Source organism: Myotis nattereri, assembly GCF_964212035.1.
Source record: "Myotis nattereri genome assembly, chromosome: 1".
Taxonomy (NCBI): Eukaryota; Metazoa; Chordata; class Mammalia; order Chiroptera; family Vespertilionidae; genus Myotis; species Myotis nattereri.
Genome location: NC_138075.1, coordinates 205,652,929 through 205,672,165, shown reverse-complemented (window position 1 = coordinate 205,672,165; position 19,237 = coordinate 205,652,929). Strand labels below are relative to the sequence as shown.

The 19,237-nt window shown below is 45.6% G+C and overlaps 1 protein-coding gene across 1 annotated transcript in view; it reads right to left on the bottom strand.

The window, feature by feature from the left end:
* APBB2 (amyloid beta precursor protein binding family B member 2) overlaps nucleotides 1-18,494 on the bottom strand; it is a 328,097-nt gene extending 309,603 nt beyond the window's left edge. The window contains exon 1 of the mRNA XM_081092795.1: nucleotides 18,291-18,494. The gene's annotated coding sequence lies outside the window, so the exon portion shown is untranslated. The remainder of the gene's footprint in view (nucleotides 1-18,290) is intronic.
* Between the last annotated feature and the right edge of the window lie 743 nt (nucleotides 18,495-19,237).

Here is a 19,237-nt window from a genome sequence, read left to right as displayed (position 1 = left end):
GCCACCAGAAAAGGGTTCTTTCTAGCCTTTTCTAGCTCCTAGGAGCCCCAGGCATTCTTTGGTTTGTGCAGCATCACTCTACTCTGTCTCCATCTCTTCACATGGCTGTATTCCTTGGTGTCGTGTACTTCTGTCTTCACATGGCATTCTCCCTGTGTGTCTGGGCCTAAATTTCTCTCCTCTTATAAGGACACCAATCATACTGGATTAAGGGCCCAGCCTACTTTACTATGACCTCATCTTAACTTGATGACATCTTCAAAGTCCCTTTTCCAAATAAAGTCACATTCACAGGTACCAGGGGTTAGGACTTCAAGGTATCTTTTTGGGGGTAAGGGACACAATTCGACCCATACTAGATAGCTTGCAGAGAACTGACTCCAGGGGCACAGGGAAATGACTCAGTTTCCCTAACCAGTTACCCTCTTGATTGATGAAGATCTGCCAGTTCTCAATCACTCCTCTGAACAAGGGAAAGATTAAAAGTTTGAGATTCAAGGGCTTCTTTATATATACGGTAAAGAGAACGCAATCAAAATGTAAATGTATTTTAAGTAATGAAAAACTTTATCACAAAAAGGTAAGAAGTTCCCTAGAATGGAAAGCAGTTAATATGCCAGAAAATGTTTTCAATACTTATAATCTGCTTACCTTCCCACCTCTTAATTTATTACACACCTCCATTTCTTCCATTTAAGGCAACACCTTCGAATTTTGAGTAATGAACAATAATTAAACAATCTACACTAATAAAAAAGAAACATGCAAACTGGTATCACTCCGCTACACCCACCAGCCAATCACAGCGACTATGCAAATTAACCCAACAAAGATGGCGGTTAATTTGCATATGCAGGCACTGAGCGAAGACTGAAGGCTCTGGCCGGAGTGAAGACTAAAGAGGCTTGGCTTCTCCACTGCCCCGGGACCAAAGGCCTGGGTCCCGGGTCCCGGGTGTCGGAGGAAAACCGGTGCCGGCAGCCAGGGGAAGGAAGGCCTATTGCGCGAATCTTCATGCAACGGCATTCTAGCATTCTGTAATAGCGAAATAATTTGCTATTTTATTTTTAAAACTTAGAAGAAGTGCCCATTTATTTTGAAAGCTAATGAGTCTTTGGGGTCTACAGTTAACAGTTTAAGATTACATACAATCCCCCTAGCCAGTTTGGCTCAGCGGATAGAGAGTCGGCCTGCAGACTGAAAGGTCCCGGGTTTGATTCCGGTCAAGGGCACATGCCTGGATCCCCAGTGGGGGGCATGCAGGAGGCAGCCGATCAATGATTCTCTCTCATCATTGATGTTTCCATCTCTCTTTCTCTCTCCCTTCCTCTCCGAAATCAATAAAAATACATTTACATTAAAAAAAAGATTACATACAATCTTCAAATTTTGATTAACTAAAATTAGCCTTCAAGGAAAAATGTAAACAATGTACACAAGTATTCAAGTAAACAAGTATGTTTCAAATTTCCCCCTTTGATAGCTTCCCTATTCTAGTGTCAAACTGTGCTTTGTTCATCTGTTAGTCATGAGAAATATATTCACCATACACTGGCAACCTAATTTTCTCTGTATGTTAGGGAAGCAACCAGAAATTCCCAGGAAGGCTAAATCAGAATTTAGCCCCTTTAAATAGACTTGGGAAAATTCTCCGGCCTGTATAATTGTTAACCACCCCACTATCCAGGAATAATTCTTTGAAATGGGTTTTTTGGATGGCATCACTAAATAAACCAGGGGTCCTCAAACTTTTTAAACAGGGGGCCAGTTCACTGTCCCTCAGGCCGTTGGAGGGCCGGACTATAGTTTTAAAAAAAACTATGAACAAATTCCTATGCACACTGCACATATCTTATTTTGAAGTAAAAAAACAAAATGGGAACAAATACAATATTTGTATTTGCATGTGGCCCGCGGGCCGTAGTTTGAGGACCCCTGAAATAAACGAATAGTTTGCTAACATCATGTGGATGGTGAAAAGGACCACATAAAGTGACCTAACTCATTGTAAATAATAAAATATAACATTTAGGTCAGGATGCACTGCAGGCCAAAGCTACTCACAACAAACATTGTAGAGAAAATATTTCCTAAAAATCAAACTCTTGATCTGACATTTAATCTGCTTTCTTGCATTCCATCAGTTATCCAGACTCAAATAGAAGTGGAAGTCTAACAGGTTATTCCAAAGGACAGTTCAATTATTTTGGAAGAAAGAAATGAACCATATTTTTTAAAGAAATAAAGTAGCCTCCCTCTAGAGAAAGAGTATTATTAACATGGAATAACTTAGCAAGTGAAATTCTGTTTTACTAGTACACCACATTAAAATGCAATTTTCAGGCTAATATATGTACAGAACATTTCTAAACGGCCAGTTGCTTACCCCTGGCGGCGGGAGCTTATCCTCTATAATTATACTGAGCACATTCTCAGGACTGTCTGTGCTTCTGACATGAGCTTTCTCACACTAGTTGGTCCTTAGACACTCTCTACCCTCCTAGGGAAGTCCCGATTTTGAAAGCTAGTAGCTCTTGTGTCTCAGGGAAATATTAATTTAAGGGAATAGGAGGAGCCTGCACTGCCATTTACAGAGTACCTCCCTCAATATCAAGTTCTGTTCTCATAATCTACATTCAGACCTACCCTCTCACCTGCTCTAGCTATATGCCCCTGGACAACCTTGGTGAGTCTCAGCCTCCTCAACTGTATTTGAGAATAATTAATCACAGCAGCTACCTCACAGAGGTGTGGGGCCAAATAATATCCTCCATGTAACACATCTGTCACTGTGACCACTGTCTTACAGTAAGTGCTCAATAAACATTAACCCTTATAATTTATAAAGGATCCTCCCACAGGTGTGGTCACCATGCTGATAGACTAACCCAGGTTCAAAACCACAGTATCGGTCTTCCAAGCCTGTCAAACTATAGTCTGAGTCATCAAACACACTGAGGGACTCTCATCCACATTCTCTGAAGATGCTAAAAGGGGAGGGGAAAAGTAACAATAAAAATCAAGACCATGCAGTTGAACATAAAGCATTAAAAACTTACCACCAATTACAATTGTCTCCCCATCAATCTTCCCCCAAAATTATTTTAAAATACTTTCATTCTAGTACCTACGTTATTGATCAAGGACTATCTTCTATGACACAAAAACAAATGTGAACTTAAACTAGAATGCCTGGTCAATCTACTGACCGTTTCACCAAGAGGAAATCACGAAAGTAAATATCTTGATCACTTCATAGCATGCATTTCCTCCCAACCAGGTAGGTATCCTTCTAGATGCTTTACCGATGGAGAAACTGCGGCACAGGCAGGACACCCACCCACCTCCACCTGCACCAGGTAGGGCAGGGCCCGGACTGAAACTCAGCACTGTCTAGATCTAAAACCTGTGTTCTCTTTAAAACACGGACAAACCAAAAGAAAGGTCAGGCCACCGCACTGCTTGGCTTTGAGGGTACAATCAACAGAACAACAGGAAAGGTGACAGTTTTTGAGGATATCCCAATGAAGGTTAATTTTTATCAAATTATTTCATCTCCAAAGTAGAAGTCAGTAATAGACCTGACCCAAAACAGGCCTCCTATAGAGCATGCCCAATTCACAATTTCAAACTTATCTAGGTCAGTGTTAATTTCACACAAAAGAAAGCTTTTGAAAAGACGGGAGCTCAGCATCAGGTTCAAGTGAGTGGCACCCGTAACTCCCCCAGGTCTTGGGGCCTGTGCCCTCCCCACTGGACAGAGCTTCAGTTAGTAGCAGACTGCACCAAGGTTAGGACATGCCTTATGTGGCTTCAGTCCAAAGCAAATTAATCCCTCCTTAGGGTTCTAAATGGACAATAAGGCAAATATCCTTGGATCCCAGTCCTTGGGCTGGTAAGGACATGGGACTAGTTCCTTTTTTCTTTTTCTTTTTTTTTGAGGATAAACTTTTTTTTATTGTGGTAAAGTATACATAACAAAATTTACCATCTTAACCATTTATAAGTGTACAGTTCTGTGACATTGTTACATTCACATATTTGGGGGCAACCATCACTACCATTCATCTTCAGAACTTTTTAATCTGACCCTCTGGACCAAGCCTTAAATAATAACTCCACTACCCCCTCCCCGAGCCCCCGGTAACCACCATTCTACTTTCTGTCTCTATGAAATTGATTATTCTAGGTACCATAAGTACATTACACAATATCTGTCCTTTTGTGACTGGCTTATTTCACTAAGCATAGGCCAGTTCTCTTCTCTCCCCCCCCCCCCCCGCCCTTAGTCTCCTTGAATAAACATCCTGAAATGCACATCCTCTAGAGGAAATAAAAATGAACACGTGAGAATTATTTTTTTCCCTATCTACTTACTCATTGCTAAAAGGATATAAAAAACACTGAGGATAGCTGAGGAGGAAGGAGAGAGAGAAAAGCCATCACACATAATCCCACCATGGAACCACTGCATCTTCATTTCTATAAATATTTTATAATTACATCACATTGAGTATCTTCCTTCTTTAACGTACCCATCTATCAAAGTGATATTTCTGCAATTATTTCAAAAATTAACTTTCAAGGTCAACACTAAAGAAAAATCAGTGAACTTTCCATGAAAACTTGTATCGACCAAGCTCTCCTGTGATTGAAATAATATTGCCTGAAGGTTCACTCTTATATAAGAAAATTATTCTTGGCAGTACCATATTGCTTAATAGTTGGTGCAGGGAGAAGACAACACCTTCACAAATGTTCATACAAAATCACTTAAATGTTAAGTAAAACTGTATATAAACTCCGAATGCAGCCATCCATCCCACTATTATATCTCTCAGTGTAAAATAGCATAACATCTAATAAAAATCCTGTTTTCTTTAGAGGAAATAAAGATAATAAAACCACAAGTCAACATTCTCCTCGGTTTTATTTTTTTTTTATTGGTTTTTCTTGAAATCCACATGTTCTCAGAACTAAAGGGAGAAAAAATAAAATTCCACATCTTATTTTTGTTTCTTATTTCTATTTGCGGCTTGTAAAAATATATGTACATATCTAACAACAGGATGTAGTGCCAGTAAAGGAAAATGATTTAAGCTGAAATAAAACTCAAGCCAGCAGGAGATGACTTTGATCGGGAGACAATTATACATTAGGTTGATGGAATGCAAGACTTCCTTTATTTATTTTAGTAGAAATAATCTCGAGTCCTGGAAAAAAAGACATTTTTAGAAAATGACACTGACCCAATTGCTAAGTCTCATGAGGAAGAGAAGTGCGTGTGACTTTGGTTGCACCACTGCTGCTCATACATTTTCTGCTCAAATCACTGGAACCCACTTCACTTAAATATTGGAGTTTACCCCCCCCTTGGTTTTAGGGTATAAGAGATGATTGAATTCCTAGAGACCCTGTCCACAGCAATGGTGTCCAACATACCCACCATTCATACCAAATTTCCTGTCTCAGTTAGGGAGAGCAGAGCACCCCAACAAGGGGGACCCAAAAGGACCAATCATTCCAAATTTAGCGTCCAAGTGCACAGAACTGCAGGGAGTCCTGGGGATGCCATCCTGAATGCTCCCTAACACCCCAGACGGGGTTCCCTTCGGGGGGGGGGGGACTGTTTCTGAGCTTCTTGTAGTCCTCTTCTCAGTAAAGTCCCCCGGCATCTTTCTGGAGACTGCCCCAAGCATAAAAAAAATATATCAGAAACGCAGGATAGGGCCTCCTCCCCTATTTTTCATGAGCTTCCATACCTTTTCTCTTCCCGGTTTGCTGTGCCAAACTAGAACCATAAAGACTATCAGAGAGAAAAAAACCTCTTTGGACAGACAGATCCAGCCCATCAGCTCCGTCTTCAGGAAGCACCAAAACTAAATATACCTCAACCCAAAGGAAACCTAAAAGTCATTATTTTTAAGTTGGGATCAAGATTCCAAAATGTCAGCAAAAATGCCAGACATATTAACCAAGTCTGAGCCCAAGTTTATTTTCTCATACCTAATGCTCACCCTTCGCAACTCTAATAGGTCAGTCCTCTCTCCCTATTGCTACTTGGGGACAGCTGACATCCAAATACCAAAAAGAGGATAGGATGAAGCCATAATTTGAACAATTCAAGTCAAACACCACTCTTCATCAAATTAACTGCAACGAAGCATGTACAAAACTGGCTTGAGTGCCATGTGGCATTGCAGCCAGCTCTTTCCTGATGCAGCAAACGAGCAATAATCTCCCGGACTATACATGCCATTGACCTCTGGATCCAAGTCGGTGGGACAGACCAACTGGACACAAGGCACAAGGAAAACCAACATGAGGCCCATCCAGTGTGGCTCAGTGGTTGAGCTTTGACCTATGAACCAGGAGGTCATGATTCGATTCCCAGTCAGGGCACATGCTTGGGTTGGGAGCTCAATCCCCAGTTGGGGTATGTGCAGAAGGCAGCCGATCAATGATCCGTTCTCATCATAGATGTTTCTCTCTCTCTCTCTCTCTCTCTCTCTCTCTCTCTCTCTCTCTCTCTCTCTCCTTTTCTTTTCCTCTCTGAAATCAATAAAAATATATATATTTTTAAACCAACTTGAAAAATCTTGTCTCTGCCAAAGGTACTGCAGTCTTCTACAATGTTCACAAAGCCACTGAAGAAGGGCGGGAGGAGAGAGAAGTCTCCATCGCTTGAAGTACCTTAAAAGCTGTACCTTTAGAGCTGGTTGTCCAAGGTGCGCACCAGGAAACACTAGCTCTGGGGAAACTACAAAATGGGCCCATGGGCAAACGCAAAACTAAACGAAGTTAATTTCCTCTCAGCAGGCCTTTCTGGAATATGCTAATGGGAAGAGAAGATGAATTCACAATACATTTCCAATCACTTGGGTCTCGGTGGACACACTTTGGGAAGCACTGCTTTAGAGGCCTTGGGAACAGGTTAGAGCTGAGACCTGGACATAAACAGGCACAATATTAAGGTGACACCAATCCAGTGTCTGCAGGGACAGCAGGGCTCCTTGAAGAGATGTTTTAAAATGAGGCCCTCTGGCCCTGGCCGGGTAGCTCAGGTGGTTGAGTATCATCCTGAGATTGTCGGTTCAATCCCCAGTCACGGACTATACCAGAATCAACCAATGAATGCATAAATCAGTAGAACAACATATCAATGTCTCTCTCTCCTCTCTCTTTCTCTCTCTCTAAAAATCAATAAATTAAATATATATATTTCTATATTTAAAAAAACGCTCTATACCAGCGGTCGCCAATCAGTGGTCTGCGGACCACTGGTGGTCTGTGAGGTCCGAAAGGTTGGTGACCGCTGCTCTATACCATTCACTTGGCCTGAAATTACGCCTCTCCATGTCATGATCTCGACATGAACATCAGTATGCCACCCAGGACACAGATGAAGAGCTAACCACTCAGACCACCTGACCTAAAGGAGCCCACTAGGTATTGTGTATCACACCACCCACCTCTATTTCCTTCACAGCACCTTCCACAAAGACAGCAGAGCGTGTTTAACTCAGTGCCATGTCCCTAGGGCCTACTGGCACATAGTAGGTGTTCAAACATCATATGCAGAATGAATAAGTAAATGAAATAGTCTAGCTATACCTCCCTCTGGCTTGGAGAAATGATTACTTATACATCTGGTTATATTTCACTTCAGTTCCATATGATTTATTATTTCAAATAAAGAGACCATGCTTATGATATGGTTGCTAAATTAAATGACGTCTGCATTTCTTTTGGACACATATTTTCAGACTGAGCCACTACAAAATTTAAAAACCATATATTTTTGAGCCATTCCAGAAACAATGGGTTTAAAGTGAGCTCCTCCCCTAGACCTTTTTGGAATTTGGACATAAAAACCACAAAGTTAACTGACTCTTATGTTAACCAAACTCATACTGACCTCATTAAAATCCTGCTCTCAGGCTACATCATCATAACTGGGGATGACCGCTCAGGAAAACGAGCTGCTGAAAATGTCCTGGGGCATATTTATTAAAGCCTCTGGTGACAAAATTCTTTTTCATTCAAATATCCATTCTTTGACAAATATTTATTGAGCACCCAGGCCTTCTTAAGCGCTGGAAACACAAAGATGAAGAAGCAACAGGGCATCCCTGCAGCAGCTTACAGACCAGAAAAGAGCCAGCAAAGGAATGTCGTGTGATACAAGTGGGTGTGAGGGGCTCCCAGTGGGAGCAAGGAGAACAAGTCGCCCTCTGCAGTGCCCCAGTGGTCTTCCAGGTGTGGTCTCAGCAGCATCGCCTGGGAAATTAGAAGTGCACACGTTCATCTGGCCCCCACCCCCGTCTACCTATGGAACCAGAAACGCTGAAGGTGGGGCCAGCCATGTGTGTTTTAACAAGCCCTCAAGTCATTCTGACACATACTGAGTGGATGATGAGTAAGCTACTTTATGAAGGAGGAACAAAAGTCAAGCAGGTAAAGAGCAGACAGAAAGGGTGGTTGCAGGCAGAACAGAGGATAAACGCCTAAAGGCCAGAGAAAACCCAGCATGTTGAAAGAACAGCGTGACTCAAGCTGCGCTCCTGGGATAGAGAACACAGCAGGTCATGAAGGGTGTCAGGTGTGGCACCAAGGAGCTGGGACTTCACCCCGAGGAGAGCAAGGAACCCCCGAAGGATTGGGATGGACATCCAAGACCTGCAGACGTTTTCACCTTAGAAAACAAACGCAGAGGCCACAGAGAAGGCAGCTGCAGACTCTACGGTGAGAGCCAATCGTGGTCAGAAGGAAAGTAGAGGCACACCATCGGAAACAGCAGGGCTCCAAGAAGGAGCTGAGAGTCAGGGGTGCCTCACACAGCGATGGGGCGCCAGGCACACTGTGGGATGGATGGAGCATCCCTTTCCCTGTGAAGCCTTCCCTGGCACACCCTCCACACCCAACCAGGGCAATTGCGGGTCAGGGAAGCACTGAGTACTTCTCCTGGAAGCACACATCCATCCCATGTTACGTAGTTGGTTCTTTGGCTGTCAGTCCTTCCCTATAGGCTGCCAGCTTCCCGCAGGCAGAGGCAGTGGCCATGCTGTGCAGCTTCCATCCTGGTCAGCATCCACATACAGTATTTGGAAGAGCGCCCACCCAGCACTTAGAAAGCCAAACTGAATGAATGGAGCTGGACAAGCCAGGAGGCCACGGAGAGGCCACTGCTCTCATTCCAGGGGGAGATGACCGTGTCATGGGGAAGGACTTACAAAGCTACAACAACTACACTTCTTTATTTTTCTCTAGTTTGTTGCTACCATTCAAACCACTGAAGGAAAATCTTTTCAAGTCAATTATGTCATGAAAATTCAACAGTAAATCTGACAGGTTGGGTGAAGTCCACAAACACATCTTCCTGTGGCAAGTCAGAAAGGACCATGGTTTGAGTGCTTCTGCAGGTGAAGTAAGACACAGGTCTAGGCCCAGAGAAGCTGCCACCTATCCGAGATGATAAATTTGCTTTCTTTAGTTTTCAGAACAATCTGCAAAGCCTCGCAGTAGAGGATGGAGACATTTCATATCCTGCTGAGAGAGTCTACGCCTTTGCTTTGATTTTTAGAAATGATTTCAAGCAGGCAGATAATGTTGTGACCCAATTACAGGGTATTTTGGAAGCAGCAGGCACCTAACTTGGGGGTGGAGCTGGTGGGTGTAGCAGGAAGAGTTTCTAAGCAGGCACTACCACCTGCCTCTCAATCCTGCACAGAATTGTATAGAGAAAGGAGCTGTGACAACCAGGAAGTAACGCAACATCTCCCTGACCTGCTTCCTGTCTTCTCACTATTCCCAAAATAGACAAAGCTAAGGAAAATCATAGATACATTTCTTAGCCCTTTGAGGGGAGGTTCATCAAGGGCACAGATTTGGGTCCCTGGGTCGGGGGTGGGGGGGGCAAAGTTACCCCCTAGAAAAAGTCCTAGAATCAAGAGGTGAAACAGTGGAAAATAAAACCCCTGGACAAAAAGGAACCAGAGAAACAAAAACTGGCCAATTTTTACACCAAAGCTTACTGGCACGTGGTGCCACAAGCTCAACTGTCCTGGAGTCTCCAAACTCAAGCTCTTTAGGAGTCAAAGGTTAAAGTTTTTTCTTAAAGCTAAAAATAAAGGTTAAGGCCTTACTTCATGCCAAGTATTGTTTATGTATCATATATTAACTCAAGAATTCCTCCTATCCACATTATATAGGAACCATTAGTACTCCTACTGATGGCTGAGGAAACTGAGGCACTGTGAATTCTGTTGTCTAAGTATACTTCCATTGTCCTAACTCATGCTAAGGAGATTCTAATTCTAATAACTCGTGGTTATTCAACTGCAGAGCCTGGCTCTGAACCTCCAGATCCCTACTTCCTCTGTCCGCATGGGGCTGTCCTCTGCATGCACCGTTAGGACGCGTAGCAGCATCCTTGGCCTCTACTCACTGTATGACAGCAGCACTCATTCCATAGTCAAAAATGACTCGTCCCAGGACCATCAAAAATGTCACCAGATATTGCCACATGTTCTCTGGAGGGTAACACTGCCCCCTTTGAGGATCATTGTTATAGAGATTTGACAGGCCCCTTATAGAAAGAGTGGCAAGTGCTGGGTAGAAGAAACAGGCTACAACAGTTCTACGGAGTGAAAAAAAAAAAAAAAAGTGGAAAAGAAGACAGCTGGAGGTTTTTCTCTAGTGGGGGTTTATACTAGAAGTCCCTTGCCCCGGCTCCTACCCCGAGAGGCCTCCCTACCCCAGCAGAGTGGGCAGCCTCCTTCTCTCCATTCCCTAGAACCTCACGCACACACCGTCTCTCTGAGGCCTAGACCTGTGTGTGCAGCACCTTACAGCCAGCGCCCTGCTGCATCCCTCCCCGTCTTCCTGAACTTCACACAGTGCCTGGCACAAAGCTTGTGCTCCATCAACATGTGCTGAACAGAGGCATGAACAGGTGAAGCTGCGGTGTCTGGGTGTCACTAAATGAAGGTATCTCTGTCTTCACTAGGGATCTGGGAAAGGCACAAGGAAATAAAACTTGGTTCTTGAGGAGGATAAGAGGTTCTGGTCAGATCATGAGCCCGGGCCACGCCTATTATATTAAACAGTTAGTTGTACTCGTTCACTGAGGAACAAATCGACTCAAGAAACCTAACTCATGCTAAGGAAATTCTAATTCGTTCACGTCCACCGACGCCCAGTGCTGCCCTGCGAACTGGACGCTCAGCGTGGCAGGTCCACTGCCTGTCTTGCCCGGGACTCACGTCTACTTGGGAAACCAAATGAAGGTCAGAAGGTCAGTACAGAGCCAGCACCCGGGAGCACGTCGGATGCTCCCAAGGGAGGCCCCATCACCTGGTGTGCAGGTCCTCTCTCCAGACCCACCCCTCCAGCAGCCAGAAGCCTCAGGTCAGCCAAGGGGCTGACATCATCACCCGTCCTCTTCCAGTCACCAGAAGTTTCTGTCATCTCAACATTGCCTCACAATTGGTACCTGACAGCAAATCAGAAACATTCTAGCCTGGAATCTGCCCAGAGAGATTCAACACAGCGACCCCAAGATCCACACCTATTCAGTAGTTATACTTGGGTTTCCCTACTACCCGATTTGTGGTCAGATGCAAGAAATACACAATGGGGCCATAATTTGAAGGAAATAGTTCCACCACTAACTATGAAGATTGAGATGGACATCATTATGAAAATGGTGAATTTAGGAAGGTTTCATGGTGAGCCGAAAAGAAGAACGCAGGCTTTGTTAGGCCTGGGCAAGTCCCTTACCCTTCAGGGCCAAGGCTGCCTCACCTATAAAAGAGGAAAAGAAGAAGGTAGCCCAAAAAACTAAATGAAATGTTTCCTGTATAGCACCAGGCACCTATGTAACCCTCAGTTCATCAATAAATGTTACTGCTTCATCCTGTCAGTCCCTCAGCAATCCATACACTCTTCTGCATTGACCACAATTCCAGGTAAAGTATCATCGTTCACTGTCTAGTCTTTAGTAAAACAACAACAACCACCACCTCAGTTTCCTTATCTCTAAAATGGGAACAGTAGCTCAATGTTTTGTAAGAATTAAAATGGGTATCAACTATAAAGCTCTTAGTACAAAACAGGAGCTCCACAGGAATAATAATAATAATATATTATGACCAGTGAGACCCAGGTATCACTAAGCACAGATTCTTTTTAAAATATATATATATATATATATATATATATATATATATATATATATATTATTGATTTTTTACAGAGAGGAAGGGCGAGAGATAGAGAGTTAGAAACATCGATGAGAGAGAAACATCGATCAGCTGCCTCCTGCACATCTCCTACTGGGGATGTGCCCGCAACCCAGGTACATGCCCTTGACCGGAATCGAACCTGGGACCCTTCAGTCCGCAGGCCGACGCTCTATCCACTGAGCCAAACCGGTTTCGGCAACAGATTCTTTTTTTAAAATCCTCACCTGAGGATATGTTTTTTATTGATTTTAGAGAGAGGAAGGGAGAGAGAAACACCAAACATTTGCTTCCCACATGCGCCCCCCTGGGGATTGAACCCGAACTTAGATATGTGCCCTGACCGGGAATTGAACCCATGACCCTTCGGTGCACCCTCCAACCAGCTAAGCCACACTGGCCAGGGCACTAAGCACAGAGTTCTTAAATATTATCAGTAATACATTATTTTCTGAAGCTACTATTTAAAACTTAGAAATAATTTAAGTTTTGCAATTCCATGAGCAAATTATTCTCAAGTTTCCTCTAGAGATTCATCAAAGCTTGCCCTGGAGGTCCAAACCAAGCTGCCTATTACGCAACTCGTGGTTCTATGGCTTTGATTCCATCAGCACTTCCTAGAATCACCAACCCCCAATTGCTAAAGCGTGCTGTTTTGGCAGAAAGAGGCCTGCATGCAAAGAAATAAACATCAAGATCCATCATTGTGAGGCCTGCTAAAATTCACATTTCAGTCACCAGTCCCTTCTGCTCTCTCAGACCCTCATGTTTCATCTTGGCACTTTCCTTGTCATTCTTAGGCTATAATTCAAAAATAGTACGCTGGTTCCCAGAGCACTTTCAAAATTAGTTTCTTCTCAATTCCTAGGATCTTGGGTCTGGACCAGTGACTACATTCCTGGAAGGCCCAGAGGCCCCATCAAGCCCACCCACAAGTTCCAGTTTGACCTGGCCTCCACTACTCAACTTGATCCTGAGGGCAGGACTATCTACATCTCAGGCCTGGATTCCCAGACTTATCAATTTCATGGACCATTAAACTGCCAAGTAAAAATATTCCCATCAATTCATAAAAAAAAAAAAAAATCTTACCCCCAAATCTGAAGAGTATAATCTCAGAGACAAGGCCATATTTTCTCATTTGAATACAATGAAATAATCACTGCATCATCATCTGTATCATTTTGATAAGGACAGCTAAAACTCACCAACAATGACAGTGGGCCCAGCATTGTGGTTTGCACAGAGTAGACACTCAGTTATTTTAAATTGAATAGAACCTGAGCTCTGATTCAATGAGCAGAGGCTTTGTAAATGCTGCATCCCACACCACCAGTAACACCATCCTTTCCTTCTTCATCAAGGGCATTTCCCTTCTCTCTGGAGCTCTGCAAGATCTCCCCAACCAAACCCTCCTAAGTGCACACTTCTAGCTCAGTTCCAAAATTGCATGCTTTTCCGTCAACTGTATAAGGAAGAACAAAATCACTCTTCCTCTCACTCTGAGCATTCCCAAAGCATACTTCCCATTAGAGATGCATTTCAAAAACTTCAGCTATTAACTAGCAGACCAAACTTTGCGAGATTTCTGTAGGAGGCAAAGGACAGAATGATTCACTTTATTTACAACCACTATCAAATCTTTAATACATACAGAAAAACTTTAATCATAATTCCATACCATTCGTTTTTTTTCATGCTCTCTTCTCCTTTGTCCATACAAAACGGTATGTTTTATATATCAATAAATTACACATTGGGATTTGTCTCCTGATGATGAAAGCAATGCCTGTCCTAGCACTGGTCGAATGCTTAGAGTAAGATTCACATATGATGGGAATAAGATTATGTAGAAAGGGAGTGTCTTCTGTAACTCTACACCCTCTCATACTGATTCAGACTTCTTACTTTTTGCCAAGTGGTGATGATTTGACTGTCTGCCCCCCCTGTCCTTCCTCTCTTCCAGCTCTCATCTAGTGCCTAGAGTGACTGCTCTGCTCCTAGCGGGGCCCAGTAAACTCTGGAGCCTTGTTATGACCAGAAGCTCCAGGCACACTGTCCATTTATTATCAACTAGAGGCCTGGTGTGCAAAATTCATGCGGGGGGGGGGGGGGTCTCTCAGCCTGGCCTGCACCCTCTCCAATCTGGGACCCTTTGGGGGATGTCCGACTCACAATCTGGGACTGCTAGCTCCTAACCACTTGCCTGCCTGATTGCCCCTAACCGTTCCTGTCTGACAGCCTGATCGCCCCCTAACTGCTCCCCTGCTGGCCCGATCGCCCCCAACTGCCCTCCCCTGCTGGCCATCTTGTGATGATGTTGCACATGACGCCACCTAGGCTTTTATTATATAGGATTACTCAAATGTGGGGATGACTCTGGCTTCTCCTCACCTCCCTCACTTAAAGGTTAATGAGGCTGAGTTTTGTGAGCACCCTGAAAGCAAAAGGCACTGAAAACACCAAATGGGAGCGGTTTTCTTCGCTCTCTGCCCCATCATCATAGCTTGCCAAGTAAAATGATTTTTTAAAAAGTTCATGATCTCGCCAACAATGTGTGGGCACATTTCTACAGCCATCGCTCCTGCTACCGCAGCAGCTGGCCATGGACACCCACCCACCAGCGATGGCGTTAACACGGAATGATCGCTGGAAGCCAGAGACCAAGGGCTGCATTTCTGATCGAGGGCAGGGGCATGGGAGAGGCTGGCCAAAATGTCAGGTGGGTGGGCCCTGGCCACCAAGGCACAGGACACCCTCCTCTGCAGCCACCACAGAGGTTTCTTAGAATGCCCAAGAGCTGCATCTCCCCTCAGAAGATTCTATGAAAGTTTTATTTTATTTTTTTTAAAATATATTTTATTGTTTTTTTACAGAGAGGAAGGGAGAGAGATAGAGAGTTAGAAACATCTATGAGAGAGAAACATCGATCAGCTGCCTCCTGCACATCTCCTACTGGGGATATGCCCGCAACCCAGGTACATGCCCTTGACCGGAATCGAACCTGGGACCTTTCAGTCCGCAGGCCGACGCTCTATCCACTGAGCCAAACCGGTTTCGGCAGAAGATTCTATGAAAGTTTTAAATACCCAATGTGCTTTACCCAAATCTAATCATTATTTTATTTCCTACCTAGTCTTGGTAGAGGCACAAAGAGTTCATTTTAAGACAATCATTCTTTAACAAATAAAAACTAAAAGGGATTTAAGAAGGGCATTCGACAAAGCCGGACAGGCCAGACTTAGTGAAACACAGAATCAGCTTTGTCTAATACTTTAAATGAAGTCCCCCCCCCCCCCAAATGGCTGTATCGCAGAGCCTCGGACTGCGAAAAGAAGAACCCAACAGACACCCAGAGGGTGCACTCTATGGCAACTCCCACATTTTACGAAAAACAGAGGCCCAGAGAAGTGTACTGACTTCCCCAAGGTCACAGTTGACACTGATGTCAAAGATACTGACACATTGGCTCAGCGGTCGCCAACCGGTGGTCCATCAGGTCTGAAAGGTTGGCGACCGCTGGTTTAAGGAAACCTGTGGAGCAGCGGTCGCCAACGGGTGGTCCATGGACCACTGGTGGTCCATGAGGTCAAAAGGTTAGCGACGGCTGCATTAGGTAATAGATGTAAGGAGCTTACTAACAGACTTGACGCATAGTAAGCACTGAACAAATGCTTGTGTCCTTCACCCAGGGTGGGAAACCTAAGTATCACCCACATAAGTAGAAATTACCTTCTTACTTTACTTTCCTAAAAGTCTGTCCTCCACTCCTGGAAAATGTAAGGTACTATATCATCATGGTATTGTATTTTATTTTAAAAGTGTAACTGAAAAGGGCAGAGAAAGACGACATTGCATTTTTCTTAAAAGACAAATTTCGATGTCCTGAATTCAGGGAAAACAACATGACACTATTCTAATGTTATGGCAAGGTTTTCAGTATTAATTCCTGCTGTAATGGGGGGAGGGGGGAATTTAATGTTTATTACTTATCTGGTAGCAGGAAAAGAAAACAGTCATCAAAAGTTTAAGCATGACATAAAAAGAGTAACAGTTTTAAAATATTTTATCTTTGCACATGTAGATTCTTGCAATGTCTAGTGGTCTTTTCCTAAATAACTTTGTAGTCAGTACCCACATTACTCAAGAGTTAAATGTAAAACGCCAGTCTTTGACACTTAAGCTCATCGAGCTTTTCCACTACATAAAAGCTTCAGAAAGCAGGACTGTGCTAGCTCCACGGAGGCACATTACTTAGTTAAAAGTATACTTGGGAAGAGAATAGCATAAAACATAAACACCTTCCCTGGAAAAGAATCTCAACTTCAGAGTCCTCTCTCAGAGGTTCTGAGCAAACACCTAGGGACATCCAGGTTTTGAAGACCCTGAGCGATGTTTCCGGCCAATGAGTAAAGGACAGAATAGAAGGCGCACATCTGCTTCCCGCTGGTGCTCTGACTACCAGCCCACTGTACTCTACCGCCCCCTGTGCTCTCCCAGCATTTCCCCCCGCGTGGAGGTTCCTCGTTCTTTTGACAAATGTCACCCTTTCAAAACACTACCATTTCTAGGATTCTGCAAGTTATGATAAACAAGTGTTGAGCAAATATTGCTTTCATGCTACAAACTGAAAATACAACAAAGCTGCTACCTACATGCCTAAGGAAATCCCCTCGCAAGGACTACCTGCTGTTCCTGAAAGGCCAGCTGCATGGACTCAGGTCCTCTTAATTATCATGGACCTTTGAGGACAAGATTTGAAATATAAATCATGGCAAGGGCAAAAAAAATCCATCAATCAAAGATTTAGTAGACCCAAATCCAGAACAACAGATCAAGATGCCACTGTTTGCTTTTGTAAATAAAATCAATGAAATCTTAAAACAAGTGACAGACCAATGCCACCCTCACAAAGTTTCCTCATTTCTTGAACGCCGCTGCTGGCATCATCTTATAATCATCCTTTAGGTATTTCACCTCAGTCATCAGGCACAATGTAAAGCCAGTGACTGAGGGACTTCTTAAACAAAACTGTGCCCTCCAAGAGCCCAGGCGTGCAGCTTCCGACGCTGACCTCTCAATCTTGGCTCACCCCAACCACTCATTCCACCCAAAAACCTTTGTGACATTCGTGTCTCTAAACTGCACAGAACTTGACTACAAAACGGCCACAACTCGAAATCTGAATTCTCCAATTTCTTTTTCAAGTCCAATGCTCCCTCGGCCCGTCGCCCCTGACTTCTCCGCCCTCTCTCTGCACCAGATACCGAGACCACCTTTCATTGTTTCCATGGGACTCCGCACCTCTGCCTCCGTCCAGCAAGGTTTTCATCACACAAATGTCATTTCCAGCGTTCAACCCTCCATTGCGCCCCGCGAGCAGCAGAGGGGCTTTCTGGACCCAATGGCCAGGTTTCCTGGTTCGATCCCCTTCGCACAGCCATTTTCTAGTGAAAACGCTCTCTGCCTCCGAGGGGAAAAATGAACTTTTTTCCCTTTTGGTCTCTAAACCCCCGAGAAGCCAGCCCCTTCTCCAACTCCCCGGCAGGAGCGCGATGCCGCCCCGGGAGGGAGAGCCCAGCCGCGCACCGGAGGCCGGTGCCAGGGCTAGGGGGTGTGCGCTCTTCCCCGCTGGCGCCCACCCTCACTTTTCCCCTCTGCAGCCCCCATTCGGGCGCACCCCCTCCGAGCCTGTCTCCGCCGCCCCAGGCCCTGCCAAGCCGGGGCTGCCGAGGGAAAGGGGGCGCCGGCAAGAAGGAGGGATGCAAGTCAAGGAGTGAGCCCGCAGTCACCATGCCACCCGGCCCTGCGGCGCCGGGCGCACGGGACTCCGCAGCGGGCGCCCGTGGCAGATGCGGCGGCAGCTGCTGCAGCTGTGGCTGCGGCGGGGCGGGCGGCAGTGGCCGCGCAGTCCTGGGATCCGGGGAAGAGCGGCAGCCGCTGGGACTCCGCGCAGCCACTCGCCGCACGCCGCTGCCCGGGTGTCTCGCCAGCACTCCGGGCCGCCGCGGGGTCCGGGGCAAAAGCCAGGAAGAAAGCGAGGCTCACCGGTGGTGCGCGCGGTTCTCGCCTCGGCCACGGTGCCCGACAGCTCTGCCCCGGTCTCGCCCTCCGCCAAGCGCCCGGATCAGCGGCGGGCGCAGCGCGCGAGCTTCCTACTTGAGATCAGGACGGGCTCCGGCGACTGAGCATGCCCAGTGCCGCTCCGCGAGTCCCGCGCAGGGAGCGGCGCCGGCGACATTCCACTTCTCCAGGCTTTGGCGGCGGCTGCGCGAGGAGAAGCTGGGGGGCTGGCCGGGCGGGGGCCAAGGGGGATCTAGGCGGGGCCGGGGGCGGGGGCCGGGGAGGAGGGGGCGGGCCGCGCTCCTAGTGCGACCTCTGCAGGCAGGCGCTGCGGGGCCTCCGGGACGCACAGTCCCCGCATCGTCTGGGAAAATGGCAAGGAGGCCGTGGGGCCTAGGGTGTGGAGACCCAAATGCCGGAGTCAGGGAGCAGCCGGGTATCTCATCCACGTGGCCTGGCGTCTGTCTGCACTAAAAAGCAGTTGGGTAACCTTATCCCAGGCTAGTCTTTCCTCCTACATGTCTGCACTCCCCTATAATGGGAAAATGTCCCCAGATGAGAGCTGCCCACACCCTCTCAGATGCAACTTGTAAGCGAGACATCCTTCCTTCTGCCTCCTTATCCAGAGCCCTAGGCATATGACACACACACACACACACACACACACACACACACACACTATTCCTCGATGTGAAAATCACAGCAAGAGCACCTCAGGGAGAAACACACCTGCAGAAGGGGGAAAGCATCATTTCCTTTTCACCCCCAGGAAAATTACCTTTAACTGTAAGCAGACAAGCAAGGTCCTGATAAGAACCCACACTCCGTAAGTGGCCATCAGTGCTCTGCCCAGAGATTGTGGGTACCATCCCCAAAGCATCCTTGGGATTGCTCTTTCCCCCTGCAGTGGCTGTCAGACTTGCGCCTGAGTC